Source organism: Dermacentor silvarum, chromosome 2 (assembly GCF_013339745.2).
Source record: "Dermacentor silvarum isolate Dsil-2018 chromosome 2, BIME_Dsil_1.4, whole genome shotgun sequence".
Taxonomy (NCBI): domain Eukaryota; kingdom Metazoa; phylum Arthropoda; class Arachnida; order Ixodida; family Ixodidae; genus Dermacentor; species Dermacentor silvarum.
Window position 1 is genome coordinate 6,867,134 of NC_051155.1, and position 13,498 is coordinate 6,880,631.

The 13,498-nt window shown below is 48.4% G+C and overlaps 1 protein-coding gene across 2 annotated transcripts in view; it reads right to left on the reverse strand.

Moving 5' to 3' along the window:
* LOC119441295 (GATOR complex protein MIOS-like) overlaps nucleotides 1–13,498 on the reverse strand; it is a 341,599-nt gene that overhangs the window by 229,332 nt on the left and 98,769 nt on the right. The window lies entirely within an intron of this gene.

A 13,498-nucleotide genomic window follows, 5' to 3' on the forward strand; every position in this document is an offset into this window, starting at 1 on the left:
GTTTGAAATAGAGTTTCATGGCAGCAAGAGTTCTTTGAAAGCTCCCAAGCTCTCAAGTGAGGGATAAAAACATTTAAAGGGACACTGAACAGGAATATTAAGTCCAGCTATATAAGTAAACTGTGCCACCGTAAAAGAAAAATGGCTGCTCTTAAAGTAAGCCAGAAAAGATACCAAAACGACAGACAAGTAGTGATGCCGCCCTGAAGTTCCTGCACCACCTTCTTGTGACAGGATTAATTTGGACGGCATCTGCAAAGGTCCACTTATTTGTGCATCATCAAAAGGTGACACTGTATTCCAAAGGAACAAAATCTAAACTTATCATGTTTTGAAAGCTTTCCTGCACCAAAAAAAAAAACCTTGTTAAATACAAAAACAAACAAAAACAAAAAGATACATCGAAATTTGTGATGGTCAGACTGATATACTGGCATGGAAGTTTTGGTAGAAAATTCAGACAGGAGCCTTTGTTTTCTCTCCTCAAACTTTTTCCACAAAATGAAAGAAATTAATATCTTTAAAAGATAAGTTACCAGCATAAACTAATTTAGAATTACTCAATATTGTCCCTCTAACTACTTAATAAATTGTTAGTGTCCCTTTTTTTTTTAACGGCCTCTGTTTTATGTAGAAACCCTTCCTAGGACCGTTCATAATGGAGTACGGTCCCATACTGTCCCTAAAGAATGCAAGTTAAAGGAATAGAAATACTATTCCTTTAACCTGCATCCTTTAGCTGGACAGTACAGGTAGTTACTCAAAAGTGAGACAATTATGATGCTCACAGCCTTTCTTTTTTAAAATGTGTAAGCATTTCTATACCCAGCCAATAAGGAAACCCGTCCGTCCGTCATGTAAGACGATCACTTTCAAGACAGGACCAGCCAGCGAATTGACCGTCGTGCTGCCTCTCGCTTCAACGCGAACTAAGCGGCGAGAACACAGAGCGCACGAAGCTATCAGCACTCGCCGCAGTCTGTCCCCTTCGCAGATCGTTTTCAAAATAGGGCCCACGCGGCCGCACCATATGAAGGTGCCGCGCCGTATTACAGCTAATCATGGTTCATAATGGTTCATAAAGGCACTAAAGAACGATAATGACTTAGAATGATCGGAACGTCATCAGTGCACCTGGAACCGCCACCTGCCGTAGTTTGCTTGCGTCATCCATTCATCTTGGGCAGCCGTAGGTAGCAGTTCGTGTCGCCGTAGCGCTGCAGTTTATACTGGCCAGATCAAGTTTCAACACATTCATAACTGCACGGGGCTGCGTGGAGATAGCATAATGCTAACGCATACTTAGACAAATCCCAGAGGAGTTCTTGCACGAATTTTTTCCCTCTCTAATAAAATACAAGAAGTTATTAATATTGCTGAATACACTCTCCGATGCATTTTTCTTGCTACGACTGAGTGTAATTTTGTTTTAGAATCACTCATACTAAAAAGTAAGAAAGAAATAAAGACATAAGGCACAGAAATATATTCTTTACAATGTTCAGCTGTCTCAGTCAGCGTAAATTCATACACAGTGCTTCATATGGCAGCTATACGATAAAACCCGAATAAAGGGACACTGGAGAGGAAAATTATTTCAGCTGTATAGTGAATTGTCATAGGCAGAGGCCTCTTCTTGTGGTAAGCAGGCCAGGGGGTCATGGATTTTGATGGCGTCTGCTTAGGCCTAGTTAAGTGTTTTTCAGTAAAGATGGAACACACTGGAATACACTAGAAGAGCCAACGAGTGAACTTCGCAAGTTTCAAGAACACTTACTCAGCCACAATAGCCCCAAATCTGACCAGAGTGGCAAGATGGGCTTGTTGGTTCATCATGAAGGCAGTATTTCAGACAAAACACAGACAAAACGCAGATAGTTGGAAGTAGCAAGTGTGAACTAACCCGTCTAATAATCGAGAGTGAGCAGACCAACTATCATGGTGACTCTTGTATTAGTAAGACTTCCCTAGCGTTGAGTGACAAGGAACTTGCTTTTTTGCGCATGTAAAAGTAAATTTTCATTGCTGTTTGCACGCCCTGTTTTGTCACCCTGCTCCCCGCGAGCAATGTAGCTCACGTGGTCGGTGACGTACTTCCATGGCACTATATTGTTCGGCGTGGTCAAGGCAATAAACTTCATTGTTGTGAGTAGCGCCTGTGTGTTCGTACGTCTCCTTCTTCGTCCTCGTCCTTACTAAGCGCTGAAATACTGCCCACATCTGAAAAGAATATAACTGTGGAATCCATGGCATCACATTGTCAGCTGTAGTAGTGTCGTGTAGTGCCGGCTGTCAGTCCTCTGCTGGTTCTTGATGCGCAGGCAGGCAAGCTGTCGGGCTTCTTCGGTGCGCTGGAGATAGACAGCGACGTCGAGGTTCTCTTCGTTGGTGACGTGTGGTGCATGGCGTCGAGAGTCGTCGTATTCCTGCTGTAAACCAGCTTGAACGGTCTGATCTGCGTTGTTTCTTGCACCGCAGTGTTGTAAGCGAAGGTTACGTACGACAGGACAGAATCTCACGTCTTGTGCTCGGCGTCGACGTACATTGCAAGCATGTTGGTGAGGGTCTTGCTCAGCTGCTCCGCAGGACCATTTGTCTGCAGGTGGTAGGCAGCTGTCCTCCTGTGGCTTGTCTGGCTGTATTGCAAAATAGCTTGGGTGAGGTCTGCAGTGAAGGCCGATCCTCTGTCGGTGATGAGGATGTTCTCGACAAAGAATTTAGCAACTTCAGCCGCACTACCTTTAAGCAGAGCTTTCGTTTTAGCGTAGCGGGTAAATGTAGTCGGTAGTCACGGCGATCCACTTGTTTCCAGATGTTGACGTCAGAAAGGGCCCCAACAAATCCATCCCGATCAGCTGAAACAGTCGGCAAGCAGGCTCGATCGGCTGTAGTAATCCTGCCGGCCTTGTCGATGCTGTCTTGCATCGCTGGCAGTCTCGACATGTACTGATGTAACAAGCGACATCGGCAGTCAGACACGGCAAACAAAACTTTTCTTGTATTCTTGGGAGCGCACGGGAAAACCCGAGGTGTCCGGCTGTCTTATCATCGTGCAGGACGTGCTGGACTTATGACCAGAGTGCTGCGGGCACAACGAGAAGGTAGTTCCCGTGCGCTGGCGAAAGGTTATTCTTCACCAGGACATCATTTCGCAGGAAAAATAAGGACAATCCATGCCTAAATACCATCAAGACAAAGTCGGTCGTGCCTTGCAAGTACTCAGCAAGACTTCTTAGCTCCGGGCCCGCTCCAGCTGGTCAGCAAAGTCGTTTGCACTTATTGTTCATAAAAAGGAGTCATCGTTTTGATCATCTTGGGGCGGCGGGTCCACGGGAGCGCTAGACAGGCAGTCGGCATCAGTGTTTTCGTCCGGACTTGTAGATTACAGTGACGTCATATTCTTGTAGTCTGAGGCTCCACCGCGCCAGGTGTCCTCAAGGGTCCTTTAATTTCGCTAGCCAACACAATGTGTGATGGTTGCTTACGACTTTGAATGGCCTGCCATATACAGTATAGACCTACACCATGTTTGTAAACAGCGGTAGGCACCGCCGATATATTTTAGGCCTTATAGTGACGTTGCGTAGGCTCCGCCCACGTTTTCCGCCCCCGCTGCCCGCGCGGATGTTTTTTTGTTTTTTTTTAATGGGGTGGGGAGTGCGGGGTGCTAAAACCACAATTTTGTTATGAAGCACACGGTAGTGGGGGCGCCGGATTAATCTTGACTATGTGAGGTTCTTTATTGTGCACCAAGTGCATGTTCTTGCATTACGCCCCCATCGGGATACAGCCGAACGAGACGCTAGGCCTAGCTCGCTGACCGCCGCAGTGACGGCCGATACCGCTTGCAACCTGGCATGCGCCTCATCATAATGCGCTTATTTTTGACAACACGATTAACGTGCACCTAAATTAATCGGTTTTGTAGGTATCGTTGGTGCGAATAGCAAACGTAACGTAGTACTTGCAAGCCAGCCGAGCCGCCTCGCCGAGATGGCTGGCGCTTGGTTTCCGTCTGCGAGAAGAAATGCCGTCCGAGCATTGCTCCCGATCGCGCCAGTGGTTTAATACTGGGCGCTGCTTTACGAAACACGCGCAAATTTGAGATTTTTTTTCTCTTGAGAAGTATTTCAGGTTAAAAACAAGCTGTAGCCGATTTCTACGTCACCATAGAAGCGATTGCCTCGGTCATGGGACCAGCGAGGTACCGTCCCTATGGTGACACCGATTGTGTAGGCCCGCGCAATCTGAGCTGTTGGCCGCGGCCGTCCGATCGCTCCAACTATGTACTAACGCTGTACATTTTATTTGGCGCTCAAAATTTAATTGACACGTTGAATGCATTTATGTCATCCACACTGCAATTAACACAGCTGTGACCGTGCTGCCTGTGTATGTGAACGTGTGATAGGATATCTACACTGCAGCTGGCTCAATTCTTTAGATGAAAATAAATTTGAATGTGACTTGCTTTGTCTGCTTGCTCGACCTACATTCAAGGCTAATCCTAATCTAGCTTTCCTGCAGTGTGGCAAGACATTGTAATGACACACTAATAACGATCCTAAGATCATACAGTTAAACCTGGATATAACGAAATTGACAAATTCCCGAAAAACTTCGTTATAAAGAGGATTTCGGTATATGCAGGTTCAGTACGAAAATTCGAAAAAGAAACTCTTACTGTATTTACTCCGTTCTAACGCGCCCTCAATTGTAACACGCACCCGTTTTCCGTTTTCGTCGACGCACTCATCCTTGGAATGTCACACCAGGTACTGGATGCGTGGACGCGTGTCGTTTCGCACAAGCGCGAGGCATCGGAAACGAAGAGCGAGCGTCACGATAGCGTCGTAGTGTCATATAGTGTTACAGTAGAACCCCGCTGTTACGTTCCGGGGGGCTGCGTTTTCCCGGCTGTTACGTCGTTTTCGGCCGGTCCCAGCACAGCTCCCATAGAACCCAATGCATTGGTAACCCCGCTGTTGCATTGCAACTGCGGGACCGTTCCCGCATCATACGTTGCGAACTGCCACCCCGCGCTGGCCCGAGCGACCATTTTGACTTTTCATGTCGCTTGGCTTGGTGGCTTGACGATGGCATTGGCCGCCGAAAGTGCCGGGGGTGACAACAATGACGTTTTCGGTTTCTGCCAGCAAAAGTATGGCCCTTGAGATCCGTAATTGCTATGTAAAGATGGTGTCTATGACGCATTGTGGTCCTAAAATTGGTTTTGGCTCATAGATATTGCGTATAAAGTCCAAGGGCGATAACGCAGTCGCTGCGCGCCGTATGCTGTATGTGCGAGTGAAAACGTGCGAGGGGAGCTGACGACCGCGTCTAAATCTCCCGTGCGCAAGAAAAGCAGGGAGGAAGCGTGCCTTCTTCCGTTGCGCTCGAGGCACCGGCGAGGGAGCGAGGGGGGAGGGATAGCGGGGCAGCGTTGTACTGTACTCTGGCATCAACTGCATACTGCGCAGCGGCGCGCGGTTGCGCGGGCCGTATCTTGAAAGCGATTTGCGTTGGGGCAGAGCTTAGCAGTGTATGTGCTTCGGCGCTGAGTTTGCGTTGAAGCGATAGACAACAGCACGAAGGTCACTTCGCTCGCTTCCCCAGCGGCACTTCCACACGCCGCCAGCGTTTGACAACACGTGTCCGCGCTCATCGAGTGTGATGTGTCACAGCGTGTACCAGCTAGCGCTTCGGCAACATCAACAGGAAAAGGAGAGAGTGCCGGCTTGGCGGGCTAGGCCAGCTGCAGCAAGCGGAAGGATCAGGTTTGAATGAAGAGAGGGGGAAAGGTCACGCCCGGCGGCGGCAAGATCGCCGGGTCGAGGGATGCAGGCCCGCCTCACACACACACGCACGCACACATGCGATCGCTTCGCATTCCGTCGCGGCGGAGAAGGTGCTTCCGGTTGCTTCTCGCGCAAAAATGACAAAATTTGGGGCAAAATCTCTAGGTTGCCGGAGGGAAAAATTCGTTATATCGAGGGGGTCTCCCGCTGCCAGTTCGTTACATAGAGGTCTCAAATACATGTGCTTCTATGGAGTAACGGTGGGGAATAGAAAAACTTCGTTATATACAGGAATTCGTTATATGGAGGTTCGTTATAAGCAGGTTTAACTGTATATAGGTTGGCTAATGCACGCCACTCAAAATAAAAAAGAAGCTTAATGGATGATCTGGTATCAGAATCCAACTATCGCTTTTTACCGCGGCGGCCCATTGCTTGCGACGGTTTTCATCAACAGGAAACCTATGAAAACTTCAGCCTCTTGTGTATTTTCACGCCACTTAGTTCGTCGACATACTGCGTTTACTTCGGAGTAAAATCATAGAATAAAGACCTCACAGATGGAACCGCGCAACCACCCGCGAAACCTAGCGGTTGCTGTGGTAGGCGCGACACGGGCAGCGGCTCAGCGGCGGAGTGCCTGCCATGCGAAACTAAATCCCGACCACAGCGCCACCGCATTTTCGTGACCTAGCGCTGTGGTGTACGTCCATAGACCACTTATAACGTAACCGCTTATAGTGCAGGACCGGATATAGTACGGTCTTTTCAGACTCCTCTTAATTTTCCAATAGCATTCCATGTATACGCATACCGCTTACAGTGGAGCCGCGTGAGACGAAGTACCGGTTATAATGCGGCTTCCGCGGGAAAACCGCACCGACAAGGGTGGTAGGGAGCACGCTTCTCAACGAAGTGCACCTACCTATGGGAGAAGAGATCAACGAGGGCGATGCGGAGGAGGAGCATGAGTCCAAGGGCGATAAAATCGTCACCGTGTGCTTTATGTGCGAGTGAAAGCGCATGGGGGATGTGCGCCTTCACAGAGAGCGAACGCACACCGGAGAGCAAAAGCAACTTCAATCGCGCGAAAGGCCGTGGGGGTATGGGAGGGAGGGAGGGGGGGCGACGCTGCGCAGTAGCACCAAATGCATATCTTGGAACCGGGCGCAAGGGGAACTGGCGATGCAATCTCCCACGCGAAAGGAGCAAAGCAGGAAGGCCGCACAGGAGGGGGGGAGGGGGCGGCTTCTACTCTGCCAACAAATGCGTTCGCACCTGTGCCGGCTGTCGGTGCTGTTGCGCGCACCGTATCTTGAAAGCGATCTCCACACGGCTCTGACCTTTGTACAGTAAAGACCACTTATAACGTAACTGCTTATAGTGCAGGACCGGATATAGTGCAGTCTTTTCAGACTACCGTTAATTTTCCCATAGCACTCCATGTATAGTATCGCTTATAGTGCAGTTGCGGGAAACGAAATACCGGTTACAGTGCGGCTGCCTGTAAGTACGGAAGTCAGTGGAGATGGCGAACGCTCCCCTCAAACGGGCACTCCAAGGAGTGCTCGAGGAAGAAAGAGAGACGAAATGGAGGAGAAGGGCATGTGGTGCAAACGAATAGCCAGTGAGGCTGAAACCAGAATCTTGAGTGCGAGTCGTGAAATATCACGGCGCTGCGCGCATAGCGAGCGACGGCCACGAAACTGCCAACGCAGGCCAACGCTCGCTTCACGATAACGGCAGTAAACAAAACTTCAGGGAGCAGGCGGCGCCGGCACAGCACGGCAAAGGGCGCACGCGGAGACCGTGGAATGTGAGGGAGGAGGGCGGCAGGGAAGCGGATTTCACCTCCGCAACTATGCCGCTTTGGTGGCTCCCCTGGCCCTTCCTCGTAGCTCCCTCACTTTCGACTGTCACCGTGCGAGCCCGCCGGGCACCACCGCTCCAGCCGGCCCGGCACCAGCTCCCCGAAGTTTCGTTTTCTGCCATTATCGGGAAGCGGGCATTTGCCGGCGTGGGCAGTTTCGTTCGCCGGCCTGGGACAGCGCCTGCTGCTTCTCTCTGTGCCGTAGCCACAGCGTGCAAGGTCACCACGTGACTAGAAAGTAGAGGAAGCATAAAGGAGAAAGAAGGGTTCACCGCCATTCTTTCTACGCGTGGCTACGGTAGCGTGGCTGAGACGTCGGCACGTACGCGCATGTTCCGGTGCAACGCATAATCGGCAACCTTGCCATTTGAGAGAGGGTGAAATTTCCGCCGCGTTTTTTTTCTTTATTTTGTTTGCGCGCGACATTGAGGGGTCTCTCCTAAGCATTTACTCTATGGCGGTGCCGGAGCAATGCCGGTCGGAGGCGCCGCTGCGTGATTTGGTTCGAATTAACGAGATTAGACTGTAAATTGAATGCAAACGTTCTAGCCGCATTCCTCGACTGTCGCATATGCGTGGCGGCTCGGTGCACATGTTTTGCATATGTGCGGGCCTTGAATATTGTTGCTTTGGTTATAGTGCGGTACCGCTTATAGTGCGGATATTTGTGACTCTGGCGACTTACGTTATAAGCGGTCTACACTGCATGTGCTGTGCTTACGCCGCTCAGTTTCCGTTGAAGCGATAGACCGCACTAACCTTCACTCGCTGCGGCAGCTGCGTTTCCCCACGCCCGCGTTTTGAAAGTGGTTGTCTGCCGTCATCAAGTCTATAAATGTTTGCTTGTGCGCATTGACACCACGCTTGCTAATTCAGTTAGTAAGCGAATGTGTCAAGTTTATGCCGCCGATAAAGTTTATGAGTCAAGTTTATGCAGCCCGAGAGGGCGCGGCACCTGGCCTGCGGACAGCATGGCTGACCCTCTTCTGTTGTTCCGTGCAGGTACTCCCGTGGATCTTGCATGAAACGCCAGCCACGATAACGATGACTAGCGCTGGAATGATGCCTTTTTTGGTGTCTCACTCTGACCACGTGACAATGAACTGTTCATTCTGTGGGTTCTTGGTGTCTCACAGGAGACCAACCACCGCGGGTTCGAGCTTAGCGAGCCACAGGGCCGCGTCAGCTGTCGCCTCCAGCACCGCTCGCGCGCGAGCTCAGAGGCCGCAAGGGGCTACCGAGCGACGCACGCCAAAAACGCAGTAGAGCCCTGAGTTGACAGGAAACCGTTTACTGAAACCGTCGGCACCAGCACTGCACAAACGCCCGCACGGAGGGGAGACAAAGGGGTCCCACACCAGGGCGAAAATACAATAACAGGCGCCTATAGCACGTCGCGGCGAGAGCACAGGCTCAAGCTGGGACACGCCGCTAGGAAAAGTCCCGGCGGCTATGCTACTTGCTCTGGCGATAACCAATGGGTCAACTCGCGAGAGCACGGGCAATATCCTTCGGCTTAGGCTTTCGGCAAGTGCGGCTCGGCAGGGTACGACCTCGCGCGAGCACTAATGGCACCGCTCGTCGGCTTAGCGTCGGGAAAGGATCAGCACAAAGTACGCGCTCCCCGCACGGGCAAAGGCACCGTGCACGAGCTCCAGTCCTAGTCACAAAGGTGTCGGCGGACGAGAGAAAAGCATGAACGTACCGTGCGCTGGTCCCGGAGAGAAAGTCCACGCTTCGCCGCTAGCAGCCGACAACCGGCCGCGTAGTGACGTCAGCGCCCCGCCCTCACCGCAAACCACCGCGTGCGCGGCGCCACCGCGGGAACCGGTTAGGCGGCGCGGGACGGAGAAGGAGGCCAGCGGGGAACGATGGCGAGGGATGGCAGAGCCCGCGCAATGGCACCGGCGCCTCCCTCAATCCCCACAATTCGTGGGATACGAACTGCAAGGCGTGACGTCACCAGCATCAGACCTACTAAAGGAGCGACGCGACTACGACCGGATCAGAGGGCACGGCACCTGGCCTGCAGACAGCATGGCTTACCCGCTTCTGCTGTTTGTGCAGGTTGGTCCTCAGTGCACTGATTGTTCCTACCGAAGTGACAACAGATTTTTGGTTATCCTGCCGTGCCCTCGCAGGTTTTGTTGCGTTCTTATTGACTGTTGGTCCATGATGTTGCTATTGGTGTCAGTAGACATAGAAGAAAATCCCGGGCCTAAATCGGTTGAGCTGCTGCAAACAATTATTGAGAATCAGGCGGCGACTGATGGTCAACTATCCTCAATAAGCGAGAACGTCGTGCAGTTAAACGAAAAAACAGATCGACTGACTGAATTTCTTGTCATGATACAGGAAATGAACAAGAAAATTGGGCATCTTGAGGCTACAGTTCGGCAGCAGGCTGAAAAATTGATCGAGTATGAAAACCGCAGCCGACGTTACAATTTACTGGTTTTTAGAATCTCGGAGGAAAGCGGTGACTCAGAGGCGAACTTGAGGGCAGCTGTTGTTGATGAACTGTTTCATCAAAAACTGGGGGTTCAAGTTAAAACTGTAGAAAGAATTCATCGCATTGGCAAAAAAAACAGTGAACGACCGAGACCAGTTATTATGAAGTTTTATGATACCAGAGAAAAGCAGCAGGTATTGAAGAACTGCAAAAAACTTAAAGGAAAATCAGTCAGTATCAGCAATGATTATGCAAAGGAAACAGTAGATGTGCGACGGAAGTTGTGGGCGAGCGCTTCTGCCGGAAGGGTGAAGGGCGCGAAGGTATTTTTGATTGACGACAAGCTCAAGGTAAACGATAAGCTTTACGTATGGGACCCCGAAAACAATGCGCGTCTCCTTCTAAACCACCGAGATAAGAACAAGCACCGCGCACAAAGGAAAGATGACACGCGTGATGATTCTGGTCCCTCAGGCAGTCCCAGCAATTCTCCGGGTACTTCAACCCTTTCATAGCTCCGAATCTTGTCGCTGAATGCACGCAGTGTTGTTAATAAAGTAAGTGAGTTGGAATATGTGTTGCTGACGGAGAACTCTCATGTGCTAGCGGTAAGCGAAACATGGCTGAATAGAAATGTACCTAGTCACTGTATAGTGCCACCAAACTATCGAATGTTTAGATGGGATAGATACACTCGTGGTGGAGGTGTTGCGATTATTGTTAAACAGCACATTGATGTTCTAATGATTGAATGTTCTATCCCTGAGACAGTGTGGTGCAAAATTACTTACGCAAACACTGTATATCTTGTTGGCACAGTATATAGGCCACCTGCCACTGCACCCGAGTTTTTGGATAAGCTGAACGATTTCCTATGCAATCATTTGGATCGTAACATCAGACTAATAATGACCGGGGACTTTAATCTACCTAATATTAACTGGGACAGTTTACTACCTGGGCATGTAGAAATTTGTAGTAGCGAAAAGCTGCTTCAAATAATGATCTCGCACAATCTAAAGCAAATCGTAAAAGAAAACACGAGGGTAACGCCTGAATCTCAGTCATTGTTGGACTTGGTGTTTCTTTCGAATAAAATCGGTGACTATACAGTGTCTGTGGAAGATGGTCTATCAGATCATAAGATGGTTCTTGTGCACATAGTGACTAGCGCAAGCACTCGTTCCCAGCCCTTTATACCTGTGCAAGTTAAGGACTATAGTCGGGCAGACGACACATCTATTCTCGATTTTTTAGAATTGTCATTTGACCAGTTTGAATTTGTCTGCAATTGTGAATCGGTTGACGAACTATGGCAGCGCCTCAAGAAAATCATAAGACATTGCGTCGATAGTTTCATCCCCACTCGATTAAAAAATATAAAACGACGGAAGCCTTGGATTAATCAACATATAATTCATATTAGGCGCAAAATGAAGTGCTTACGCAAAAGGCAAGGTATTTCCACTGAGGTGTCGAAATTGCGGAGGGCATTGAAAATGGCTCTGAAGGAATCGAAAGAGCGGCTCCTTAACCAAACACTCAATACCTTTATGAAAACATCACCTCAAAAATTTTGGATTTCTCTGAATGACAAAAAAGAACAAATAAACAAGATCCAAGTTAACAATGAAACAGTGACGAAAAAAGCAAGAATTGCAAGTCATTTTAATAATTTCTTCCAGTCAGTTTTTTCAGCACCTAGCAGCAATTGCGCAGACGCCTGTCTGCCGTCTTCCTTTTCATGTGGGATGGAAGATCTTGTCGTCACTCAAGCAGGCGTGTTTAACCAACTGCTACTTTTAGATCCCAAGAAGGCTAGCGGGCCGGATGGAATACCAACCCAATTTCTAAAGTGATACACGGAATGGGTGTCATTTTTCCTAAATATAATCTTTGTGAAGTCATTGCAAACTCACTCGTTGCCAGAAGACTGGCGTTGCGCAGTCATAACTCCTGTTTTTAAAAGCGGTAACCGATTGCTAATAAACAGCTACCGCCCAGTTTCCCTGACTAGCGCCTGTTGTAAAGTATTAGAGCATATCATAAGTAAGCATATTCTCGTTTTTCTTGAAAATAATGACTTTTTTTATCGTCACCAACACGGTTTCCGAAAGGGACTGTCTACAGTAACCCAGCTCATAGAAACTATTCATGATTTTACTTCAGCTATAGACGCCCAAAAGCAAATTGATGTCATCTGCGTAGACTTTGCGAAAGCCTTCGACAAAGTTTCACACAATAAGTTACTCTTCAAGTTACATAAGGCAGGAATAAATGATAATATTTTAAAATGGATTGAAGCCTACCTACATAATCACAGGCAGGTTGTACGTGTGGACGAGTGCTTGTCCTCCCCGTTAGAAGTGCTTTCTGGTGTCCCACAGGGGTCCGTTTTGGCCCCGTTGCTGTTCTTGGTTTATATTAATGACACTACAGAGATTGTCGAGTTTCCTGCGGAATTGAAGCTTTTTGCTGACGATTGTTTAATTTATTCTACAGTAACACACATTAACGACCAAATAGAATAAACCGGGTCCTTCATTCCCTTCACCTTTGGTGTGAAAAATGGGACATGGAAATCAATTACAACAAATCGACTTTTACACATGTTACTAACAAAAAAAGTGTGGTGCCATTCTTTAATTGCATGTAACAAACTAAGAAATGTAGATACATTCAAGTATTTAGGAGTCACAATTTCAAAGAATTTAGACTGGCGTAAACATATCGATAACCTGTGCTCGACGGCTTCACAAAAACTGTATTCACTGAAGAAAAAGCTGGAACATGCAACGAAGGATGCCAAATTAATGGCTTATAAAACTCTCATACGTCCATCTTTAGAATACGCTTGTGTTGCCTGGAGCCCCCACCAAAAAGTCTTAATAGACAAATTAGAAAGAATTAAGAGAATGGCTGCTCGTTTTATTGCTTCAAGATACCGAAGGACGGATTCGGTAACAACAATTCTGCGTTCATGTGGGCTCGAGTTTCTGGAAACACGAAGGAAAAAAGCCAGACTTAGGATTTTTTTTCAGATACTTCAAAGGCTATTAAAGATAAAAATGGAAAAATACGCCTACTTCCCTGCAAATCATAGCGAGAGAATTAACCACAGCAGAGCCGTCAAGCCTTATAACACACGTATTGATGTTTTTCGTTATTCTTTTTTTCCGGATGTACCGTAAAAACAGGAATATAGGTCGAACTTTTTTTCAAAAAACCATTGCGAAAAGTCGACCCTCGTCTTATATACCGGACATTGGCGGAAAAACTACGTAAGTCTTGCAACAATGGGCAGATGAAGTAAACAGCCGCCTTTGCCATCGCATTCAGGCTGCTTTTTCACATTTCGTTTCAAAATGAGCGGAAGGC